This window comes from Propithecus coquereli, unplaced genomic scaffold (genome assembly GCF_000956105.1).
Source record: "Propithecus coquereli isolate 6110/MARCELLA unplaced genomic scaffold, Pcoq_1.0 Scaffold725, whole genome shotgun sequence".
Taxonomy (NCBI): domain Eukaryota; kingdom Metazoa; phylum Chordata; class Mammalia; order Primates; family Indriidae; genus Propithecus; species Propithecus coquereli.
The window spans coordinates 328,566-340,133 of NW_012153341.1; positions in this window are offsets into that span (position 1 = coordinate 328,566).

Genomic DNA, 11,568 nt, shown 5'->3' on the forward strand with positions numbered 1-11,568 from the left:
CAGGCTCGGGAAAGGCTTCTTCCAGGAGAGGATGCTCAGAGGAGACTCCGGGCCATCCCAGCAACGGCACGGGGACAGCCAGAGCCTGGGGTGGCCTGGGTGAGGGTGTCAAAAGTTGGGTGGATGGGGTGAGGGTTCAGGAGAGAGGCAGGTAAGGGCCCAACCCTTCCTGCCTCAGCTGATTGGGCCCAGCATGGACATGTGACCTAGAGGGAAGCTCCCCATTGGGCAAGAGCAGCCAATCACAGTGTCCTCTGGGAGACTGTGGACAAAGTCAGCGGCCAATGGCGTGGAAACCAGTGGCCGGTATTGGGCAGGGGGGGTCGTTCCCCACTCCGTCTGGACGGGGCCAAGATGGAAGCAGATGTGGGACAGTGAGAGGTATCAGGAGCCTGAAATTTATAAAAAACAAGAAATGCTTTGCCTTGAGAAATAAATAGAAAGCTTTATCATTAAGTTCAGGAGAAAGATTGCTTAGTTCTATTTCTTTTTCTTAAACACATTATCAGAATTTCCCTGGAATGAGGAAACTATGTGTGTGTGTGTGTGTGCATATATATATATATATGTAAAACCTTTGTTTCACCCATTCCCATATACAAATATTAGGTTGATCCACTAGACCATTTTTTGATCTCTACAATGGCAGTTTCGTAGGGTTCTGTTGAATGTATCAATACACAGGTGTGCATGTGTTAATTCAATTTAATTTAAAACTTGATACTGCCTGAAAATTCCAACATAGCTCTCGGATACACAGAGAGCTGTGGGAACAAAATGAAATGGTGACTTTTAAAAACCCTATTTTTTTCGATCAATAAAACTCTCCGGGAGAGACCTGTGCAGCGGCTCTGGGACACTAGGTGGCGCCGCCCACAGCGCGGCGTCCTCGTCCCGGGGTCTGAGGCCTGCAACTGCGGTGGTCAGTGCCAGGGCCACAGTCACCGTTGGACCCGTGGGGCAAGGCCGTCCACCAGGGCCAGGCTGACAAGGAGAGAGGAGGAGCGCTGGCCCTGGGGAGCAGGGAAGCAGTGTGAGCACCACAGGGAGCCGGCTGCAGGAAACCCCGAGGAGGAGAAGGGAATTTACTTGCAAAAAGTGGTGAAGGGCAAATAAAGTATCCAGACCGTGCAGCATAAATCAAAGCCTCTGGCTTTATCTCCGAGCAGTGAGAAGAAAATAGAACAGTTCCCTTTTCAAAAAGCTCAGACGTGCGGGAATGAAACATCCTCCCACCGCGTGTTATAGAACGACACCACGATTTCTAGCACCGCCCGGACACCGCAAAGGGCTCACCTCTGATCGGGTGGCCCAAGACTGTGCCCTCACTTGGGTCCTGTTCTCAGTTCGTGGACATTCAATCAACAGAGCCCCTGGTCAGTGACCGCATGGAGCGCGTGGCGGTGGGGTCTCCGGGGCCCAGCACGGGGCCTGGCGTCGGGGGCCCAGAGCTGCTTGCTGAGTGGGTGAACGAAGGAGAAGAGGGGCCCGTCATGATACCATCAGCCCCACCTGCAAGTGAAGCAGCTCCCCTCTGCCAGCCTGTGCCTGTTAAAAACCCCAATTCTGCAATAAGCCTACTATTTACATGACCACAATTGGTATCCTTGCTGTCATTACAAATTCTAAAGTTTGCATTGTAGGGCGCACAGCCCCTGCCTTTTTAAGTCTAATTATGACCTACATGCGTTGCGTGATGGGCCCAGTACCTCTTCATGCAACGTGTCATTTAACCCTTAAAATGGTCCTGCAGGGTAGAAATGCTGGTTACCTCCCCTTCGCTGGAGCAGCCCACGGGTGCGGGGAGCGCCGTGGGCAGGCTGACCGCAGAGCTGCATGAGCTTCCTATCGCTGCCGTAACCAATTGCCACAAACGATACGAGTTTACCGTCTCGGAGTTCCGGAGGTCACAAGTCTAAAACGGGCTTGCTGGGCTGAGGTTGAGTGGCCAGCAGGGCCACGCTCCTGGAGGCTCTGGGCAGAATCTGTGCCCCGGCCCCTGCCAGCTTCCGGAAGCCCCTGAGGTCCTGGGCTCGCGGCCCCTTCAGCATCCTCAGGAGAATCCCCCGTCTCAGGGTCCATAAGGCGATCGCACCCGCACAGTCCCTTTTGCCATGGGAGGTGCTGTATTCACAGGTTTTGGACACGTTTTCGGGGGCATCATTTTGCTGGCCACAGAACCCCCTGTGACGGTCACGTTGTCTCTGTGTGAGTTTGTGGCTGTCATCTCCAACGGCAACTTTATGTCCATTTCACTTCCGTAATCTGCCTCTCTACCCGCTCCCGTTGGCTTTTGAGTATTTTCCAATTTCTAGCTATAAAAATAGTTGCCTCCGTTTAAAATGCTCCCCAAATGCTATATACATTCCTCACACGCTGAGTGGACAATACCCCAAACCCACCCACCCATTCAGAGCCCCTCACTGGTCTTCCATTGTTCGGGGGGCAGCTAACCGTGGCCGCAGATTGGAACCAGATGCGTAGGGTGAGCGGATTTCCCAGGGCTGTTCTTAGGAAGACATCCAGGGGGCCCTGCCTCGTCCGTTTAGCTGACCGGGCAGTGGGTTACGTGAGGCAGAGCTGGTCGGCCCGGCCTCTGTAAGCAGGGAGTTGGCCAGGATATTAACTCCCTTGAAGGCAGTTTCTGCTTGGTCTGATTCAATTTGCTCGGAGTGTGTGGGAGATAGATTTCTTTCTTTTATTTTTATTTTTTTTATTTCAGCATATTATGGGGGTACAGAGGTTTAGGTTACGTATGTTGCCCTTGCCCTCCCCACCCCCCGAGATAGATTTCTAAACTGAAATTGATGCATGGATCCTGGGCATATTCTGAGCAGTAAAGAGCGGGGGACGGACGTGGTGGGAAACGAACCCCTCGTCCGCTGAGACCCTACGTTTGCCTTCGAAGGTGGAAAGTGCACGGAGGAACCATCTGCAATGTCGATGTCGGGGAAGGCGGGCGGGAAGGAGGGAGGATTCTCCCAGCAGGCAGCCCAGCCGGCATTTCAGTGGTCAGTGTTTCCCCACATGGAAGCACCGTTGGAAATGCAGGTTCCTGCGCCGCTGCCCTGGGGAGCCTGGGTGCAGCCCGGGGTGAGCCCAGGCGGGTCTCACGAGGAAAACTGGGTCACCCTCAGCCTCCCATCATGACCCTGATTCGCCAGCTCTGTCCTCACTTTCCTTGACCCTGTAACGACGCTGAATCCCCCACACAGACACCAGAGCTGTTTACACCAAGAGCACACAGGGCTCTGGAAGGAGGAAGGTTAAGAAGAGGAAATCACCGGAAGATAGCGGAAGACTGACCCTGCAGAGAGACACGCAAAGAAATGCCGAGAACGGTCCTCTGTATGTCTCCTCTCTCTCACGCGTGTGCAGAGTAAGGAGCCCCCTTTCCCTCACACACATGCACACACACAAAGACACCTGTTAATGAATCGTCTTGCTTTTTTTTTTCTCCCTAGAAATGAGGCCTGCTCTGTTACCCAGACTGGAGTGCAATGACAAGATCAGAGCTCACTGCAGCCATGAACTCCTGGGCTCAAATGATCCTCCTGCCTCAGCCTCCTGAGTAGTTGGGACTATAGGTGAGTGTCACCACGCCTGGCTAATTTTTATTTTTATTTATTTTTTGTAGAGATGTGGGGGGCAGGGGGTGGTATCTTCCTATGTTGCCCAGGCTGGTCTCGAACTCCTGGCCTCAAGCGATCCTCCCACCTGGGCCTCCCAGAGTGCTGGGATTACAGGCATAAGCCACCGCACCTGCCCCTCCTGTCTTTAATAGCTTAATGGTGCGGGAAGGAGCAGAAGGAAAGGGTCACCCTTGCCGTGGTGGGAGAGACGCGGCTAAGTATCACTAAGTATTTCCACGTGTGCATTCAGCACCGACTCAATCGCTAGGCCTTGTTGAGAGGGGCACACGGGCCACCTTCTGGCACACCCAGCCTGTGAAGTGGGGATCACCCACCCCCTGTGGAGGGGGCTCCTGAGGCCTGAGAGACCTGCCTTGTGGGCGGCCAGGCGGCAGGTGTGTGGAAGGGTAGCGACCAGCTCGCGGCCCCCAGACTCAGCTTCTCATCCTGCCCCGGAGCCAGGGGGCGGAGCGCCCACCTCCATCCCTCCGTGTCCTACTCTGACCTTGGCTGTGCCCCCAGACTCGGGGCCACGATACCTGAAGTTAGCATTGCCTGCTAAGTGCAAAAGGCAAAGGAGTGGCCCTGCGCCACAGCGCGAGGGAAGGCCGAGAGGGCCGCCGGCCCTCTTGACGTTTGCTCTCCTGGGTCCCTGGCGCCTTGCGCAGGGCTTGGCCTGAGGCTCACGTCCGACAAGTGGAACTGAATGAACGAGATGCACCTTGTACTCGAGAACGAGAGAATCAAATCGGGCCTCCAGGGCAGAACCTTCTGGAGTGTTTCCTTGCTTCTCTCTTTCCCTCCTGGCTCTTCTGAAGGCAGGAGCAATAATAGTAACCCCCACCACAACGGCGACAACCCCAGACCCGGAGTGATCCGTAACTTGTCTCAGAGCACGCAGCTTGCGAGTGGCAAACCAGGCGTGCCCCCGGCTGAGCCACGCTTACCTGGTAACAAGTTCTGCATTTCACACCAGCACTGCCGACCCGCTGACACACGACGAAAACCTCACGTGGAATTTTCAGTTTTCTAGTGCATGCACTAAAAAAGTAAAAAAAAAAGAAGAGATGAAATTGACTTAGTATATTTCATTTACCTCAGTATACCCAAAACGTTACCATTTTGATGTGGAATCAATGTAGATATCATTAAGGAGGCGTTCTACATGCCGTTTTCACGTGCAGTCTTGGAAACCCAGCGTGTGTTCCACACTCGCAGCCCAGCTCAGGACGGACTGGCCACGTTTGTCTGGTGGTCTCCACGCAGGACAGTGCAGTGTGACCGCAAGCTGAGATAGGTTCCTGACTTGCACAGAGCCACGGACAGGGCAGGTCACCTTGAGGAGCTGCCACACCTGGCTCAAGGTGCCCTTGTCCGCATCAAGGGGACTTTGCTGAGCAGGGCCCCGCCCCGCGGGGTGGCGTCTGCGTCCCTGCTCTGCACCCTGAGGACTGCCTGGGCTCGTGGGAGGCTGTGGAGAGCGTTGGCGCCTGTAGAGTGCTGCAGGTGTGCGTTGCTGCCATTATTATCACGGTCACCAAAATCTCATGCGAGGCCACCAGACATAGACAAAGGTCCTGAGAGTCCCACCTGTCTCCGAGTCCCCAGTGCAGGCATCTCCCCTCAGGGCCTGGGCTGCCGCACGGCCCGTCTCCTGGCACCCAGGAGGTTCCTTGGGGAAGGGGCCCTTGCCCACTCCCAGTCCCTGTGGGGCGGTCGGGTGGGGCTGAAGCCACCCCGGTTCTGGGGGCCCCTGGCCCAGGTCAGGCCGATGACCAAGGGAACTTTCGGTAGCGAGTAGGGCTTTGTACAGGTGAGGGGCAGGACACACGACTCCTGCAAGATGCTCCTCTGAGGAAGAGACAGGTGCAGAACAATCCATGGTGTGGACACATCGCTTCGTTACTCCGTAACCAGGCGTGCACGCTGACGCCTGCTGCAGTGCGACACGCCTCGGAAACACGGCAAGAGAGAGAAGCCAGACGCGGCGGCCACACGGTCGGGATTCGGAGACAGTGGGCAGACCAGGGGCTGGGGCTGACGGCTGACTGGGTTTAGGACTTCCTTTTGGGAGGTGAAGGAAAAGTTCTGGAACTAGATAGAGATGTTCAATAACATCATGATGCCTTTAATGCATTGAATTCTATTCTCTAAAATGACTAAAACAGTAAATAAGAAAACATAATGGGGAGGGCGGCTTTGTGGTTATAAGAAACACTTTGGGTGTGGTGTGTCTCCTTCTTGGGCTCAGAGAGGTGGTTGTGTAGTTGTTTTTTAACAGGCAGACTCTTGGCTAATACAGGTTAGCTTTATTCCATAGCAAACCCGTGGATGTCCAGGGGAAATGGCTCAGAGAGCATTTGGGGGGCCTCTGTTCTCCCTTCTAGCCTTACTTGGCTTCCTGAGGGGGCTCATCCTGGCCTGTGTGTGGAGCCCACGGGGGAGGTGCATCCGACACCTGCCTCCCATTCGCACCCGAGGGACCAGGGCAGCTGCTGCCTTCCTCCCCCACAGGCAGTCGGAGGGCCTGGCCACGGGCACAGCCAACCTGCTCTCCTGGAATTCTCTCGGGGGGCTCTCACACACCCCATGGTGGGGCCCTGGCCATGGCATCCCCCTGGGGCCTTCAGAGCCCTCCCTGCCTAAGTCTGATTCTTCAGCCTCCCCCCGACTGAGAAATTTCCAGACCTTCTAGTTAGCCATGCCCAACCCCGCTGCAAGTTAAAATTCCCTGGGAAGAATTTTAAAAAATACTGAATCTCAAAGCCTCATTCCCAGAAATGGTTTTTTAACTGGTTCCCAGTGTGCTCTGGGCATTGGCATGTTAAGAGCGTTTCCCAGGTGATTCTAATGAATAGCCGGGATTGAAACCACCACTCCAGAAATATTCCCTTCTCCCCCTAATGTAATTGGAATCAGTCTCTTGACTTGTCAACAAAAGCCCTAATGGAGTACACTGGTGTCCCCAGGAACACTCACGGGCACCTCTATTCCAACTCACTGTGTGCAGCTCGAGGAAGCCCTGGTTGGTTTGGTTTCTTTGTCTTCCTCGGGAGCGATAAATATTGACTTATGCAAGCCAATAATTCATAGAGAGCAGCCTCCCTTCCCGTGTAGCGGCCCAGATTGTCTTCTGAAATCTTTGCAGGCGTGTGTAACGGGTCTGCCGTGTTTATCCCGTGCCCTTTAACTGGCTTAAAGCACAGCCGCGGGCTGAGCAAATATTTAAGAGCCGCCTACACCGCTCGTTCAGGGTCTCGCTTTGAGAGATCACATTTCAGCAGGACCTCCAATCCCGCGTGATCAATAAAATAACTTCATAGCAAGTGTGCGGAGTGGAATATGGGCTCCCGAGAAGGAAAGGCAATATTCTCCTACCGAGTTCCGTGGGAGGGAGGCCGGCTAATTTCGGCGATCCTGTATCCCGGGCAGAGAACGGCCGGCTGTCATTTCCCCGGGAAGCCCCGTCAGACACATCCTAAATAACACTCGTCAGACGCACGGCTCTTAGTGTGAGGATCAAAACGCCGAAACTGGCAAGGAAATCTATAAATCTCGTTTTCCTCGTTTAAAAATGTCATTCAATCTGGATTATGGTCCGGGTGCTCCGACGCATCTGGAGATATTTGTGACTGCTAACGTGAAGTTGAGAAACATCGGTCTCCAGAGGTCTTTACCACGCCGCAACGGCAGCACTAGGAGGCACTTCCTGCACCAGACTCCAAGAGAGAGATGTGAAAACAGGTTCCCCAGGGAGGGAAACTTGGACAGCAACGCCCGGGACTCCGTCCTCATCAAGGAATCATCTCTCTGTGTGTGGTTTTGTGAACTCCAAGAAGTTCAAGGGTATTTTTTATTATGAACTATGTTTTTAACTGATGGCTGTGATTAACCCTTGTATTAATTCTGCCCTTGCAGTCCAAGCGAGCGTGAGCCACCTCTGGGCGGCTTTTCAGGGGAGGTGTGACCTGTGCCGCAGTGAACAGGTGCAGGAGCCAGAGACGGAGAGATCAGACAGCCAGACTCAAGGTCTTTTAACAGAATGGCAGGATGACGGTGAACAAGCACGGCTTTTCACGGAAGGACTGGATCTCTAGAGCCTGCAGGCTGGGATGAGCCTGTCCGAAACCTGCCCATTCCAAGCCCAACGGCTGCCAGAGTGTGAGGGGCACATTTTAAGTACACAAACATTTCTTTAATTTTGTGCCATCTAATGCAAGAGCCACCAGCCACCATGGGCATCTCAATGTAAATGAAGTAAAAATTAATTGAATGTAAGTACTTAGTTCCTCAGGCCCATGAGCTGAGTGTCCAGTGCTCAGCTGCCACCTGTTGCTCGTGGCTGCCACACTGGACAGGGCAGAGATCGGGCATTTGCAGCCTCCACCCTGCGGTCGTGCCCGTCCATCTTCCACGCAGGTAATAAAACGCACGACTGCCGAGCAGGGGAGAGTGTCTCACGTGCAAATGCTACTGCGCCTTTACTCTGGTGCACACTGACGTGTGTACACACACGAGACCTGGCCAAGGCTCCCACGGAGCCCATGTCCACGCAGCACCCGGCGACCAGGGGACGGCATGTCTGTCCCCGTGTGAAAGGCCAGTTCGGTGACTGGGAGGCCCTGTCATGGTACATCGCTAGCCCCCCACAGCCATGAGCCTGGCAAAGTTATAAAGGGTCCCACGCTCATCCTTCTGCTCCAGAGACTGATTTTGGGTGTAAATTCAAGATCCGTCTCAGAAAGACCCCTTACCGGGACGAGGCAAGAAGCAAACCGCAAGCTGAAAGCAGACGTTTCCGGAACAGAAGAAAAACCCTTCGGGGACCTCCGACGGCAGAGGCTCGTGGACAATCCGTGGAACTCAGGACTCGGCCTCGGGGGCCAAGCTCGGCTGGGTCCACACCTGCTCCGGGGTTCTCACTCGAGCGGCTCCGGCGCAGCGCGTGTGTATTAACAGCCCCGTGAGCTCCGCCCGCCCGCTCTGTGATCACGCAAATAACCGCTCAAAAGCGAGGCTGGGCGAGGAGAGGGGGCGGTTCAGAGAGGGGGGCTTGCGGCTCGGCGCCTGGGCGTGCGGCCCCCTGTCCACGCCGCGTCTGGTGACCTTAGGCGTTTGCCGGTTCACCTGTTTCCTTTTCCGGAATCCCTCTCTCCTCCGACAGTGCGTATCCAGCCACCTTGAGCCAGGAGCAGCGGCTGATCGAACGGCTACCCTGTGGTGTCAACTCTGTGCAGCTGTGCAGCGCACGGGGACGTTCTGGATCACAGGTGCTTTCGTTTTCATTGCTGCTCCAACAGATTACTGCAAACCCAGTGGCTAGAAAACCACACGTTCATTATTGCGTGGTTCCCTGGGTTGGAAGCCTGATGGGGCTCCTGGGCCAACATCGAGGTGTCATCAGGGCTGCCTTCCTGCGGGAGGCTCTGCAGAGGGAGCCCGTTTCCTGGTTTGACACTTTCCAGAAGCCGCCTGCATTCCTGGTCTTGTGACTGTCCCCACCCCCCGCCATCTTGAAGGCCAGCTCTGGCAGGTGGAGTCCCAGGTGGTACGGCTCAGACCCTGCTTTCATGGTCACGGCTCTCTGGGCCCTCCTGCCTCCGCTCCCCCACGCAAGGACCCTGCGGTCACGTTGGACCCACCCGGACGGTCCAGCGTGATCTCCCTGTTTTAAGGTTGGCCTGAATTCCTCTTTGCCGTGTGCCCTGATGCATTCGCCGGTTGGGGGCCATTATTCTGCCGATTGCCACTGAGAATAAATTAATAAAAGGCAAGTAAAAAATCTCAATGTCTCACTTTGTGGTACTGCAACCTTAACACGCGAACGTGGGCTTGCCGCGATACTCCATCTTGTTTTTCCAGTTTCCTTCCACTGGGGAGGACGGTTGGCAAGGAGACCTGCTGAGTCACGTCGTTCCTGCCACCTTCTTCCCCTGCCACATGCCAAGCTCTTGCCTGTCCGGGAGTCACGTCTCCAGCCAGGTGCAGGAGGAGCAGGACCCAGTGCGGGTGGTCGTGGTTTATCGCCCCTTTGCGCTTTACGCGGGTGTTTCTGAGTTAAGTGACCAGAAAGGGCTACGAGTTCTCTCTCTGCCGAGGTACCTTTCGGACCTGCTCACCTTCCTTTCTGTGCCCCTCTGGTGGCCCTATACATGCAGTACCTTGTTTATTAATTCATGCCTTGGCACGGAATCTTCTGTAACAATTACATCATGGCCCACGACAAATAGCATTTGTCTAATGGTACTAGTTTTCCAGTGCGATAGTTAAGGAGATTATTTAATGAGGCTGAAGTCAATGTTACTTAACATAACGTTACAGCATTATTTAATAAAACAAATTTTAAAATGATCCCGGGGAATTAGGTGCGTGAGTCTCATTATTGTTAATGGTGGTTGCATACCTAATCCCCTGCTCGGCACGGAACGTCTAGGCTCCGGCTCCTCCTCCCGTGGAAATGAGCTTTTGAGCATCTGCAAGAACATACCGGCCGCAGGTGCAAATAAGTGCGGTGCTGTTGCTTTGGTGTGTGCGGAAATTAGCCCTGACCCCATAGAGGTAACGCCCGCACATAGATTCAGTTTGACAATTAGTGGCATGCAGGGGTCATTACCAAGGAAATGAGGTAAACATCTAATTAGTTTTATTGACTTTCACACGCAGAATATAAATCTTGGAAACAGGTAGGACTCACCGCCTGCCCAGGTCTTAGCACTGGGATGGGCGTGTTTTAAGCAAGATTTATTCCTTGGTGGGCAAAGGGAGAATGGGCAGATGTGGGTTCCAGTTGTAGACCGGGAGTGAGCAGGGGCTCTCTCTGGCCAACCACGTGGCCTATTCTCTGCTCGTTGGTGGGAGGTCCTGATGTCATCTGGAGAACTGGCTCTTTGGGATTCAGATATTTGGCAGAGGAATGACCGGACCGGAGGACAGCCTTTCAGTTGTTCTCTCAATCTGAGCAAACAGCATGGCCTTGGCATGTTGAAAGTTTGCCTGACCATTGAAATCAGTTCCATGATGGCAGAGGGCGTGCTCACTGCTGGATCCTCTGTGCTTGGTGTAGCGTCTAGAGCATAGCAAGTACTCAATAAATACTTGTTGAACTTCTGCCCAGGACAGATTTCAAACGATTGGTATTTAGATATGGAAGTGGATGTTTAGGATGCTTTTGTTGGCTAGAGACAGAGATCTACCTAAACCTGGGTTGATCCAAAAAGAAAATGCATTAGCTCATATACAAATGAGAAGTCCAGAGCCATTGGACTTCAGGCATGGCTGGATCCAGGTGCTCAATTACTCTGCCAGAATTTGCTTCCTCTTTCTCATTGCTTTACTTTTCTTTCTGATGACTTAATTCTTAGGCATGTTTCACCCTCAGGGTGGCAAGATGACCCCCAGTATTCCAGAGTACCCAATTGGAAACCAGAATAAGAAGAGGCCTCTTTCCCAATAAATTCCAGCCAAAGTCCTATGCCTGTGTCTCATTGGTGGGTCGTAGGTGGATGCAATGACATAATAACTATGGCTGGGGGAGGGATAAGCAGACTTCCCTGGCCTGCGTCTGGGAAGAGCCCTACCTGAACGCATGGACTCAACATGGGGCAAGGTGCTTCTCAAATGAAAAAATGGACGATAAACCATGGGAAGCAGGTGAATTACCTTCCCCTGTGGGAAGGTCACCTCTGCTGTGAGAAGAGCTGGGCAGATGGCAAAGTAAACACCAGAAGGCTGATTTCAGTAAAAGTTTTGCCACCGTATGATCTTGTAATTTTTGTTAAATATCTTGATTCCGATGGTGTTAGTGACATTTGCTCTGCCCACATCATTGGGCTTTTGTGAGGAATAAGTGGGTGACAAGATAGCATTTTGTCACTGCAGAGCGTGGCTTAGGCACAATGCACTATGATCTCAAGTTGCTCGATAAATACAGAGCACC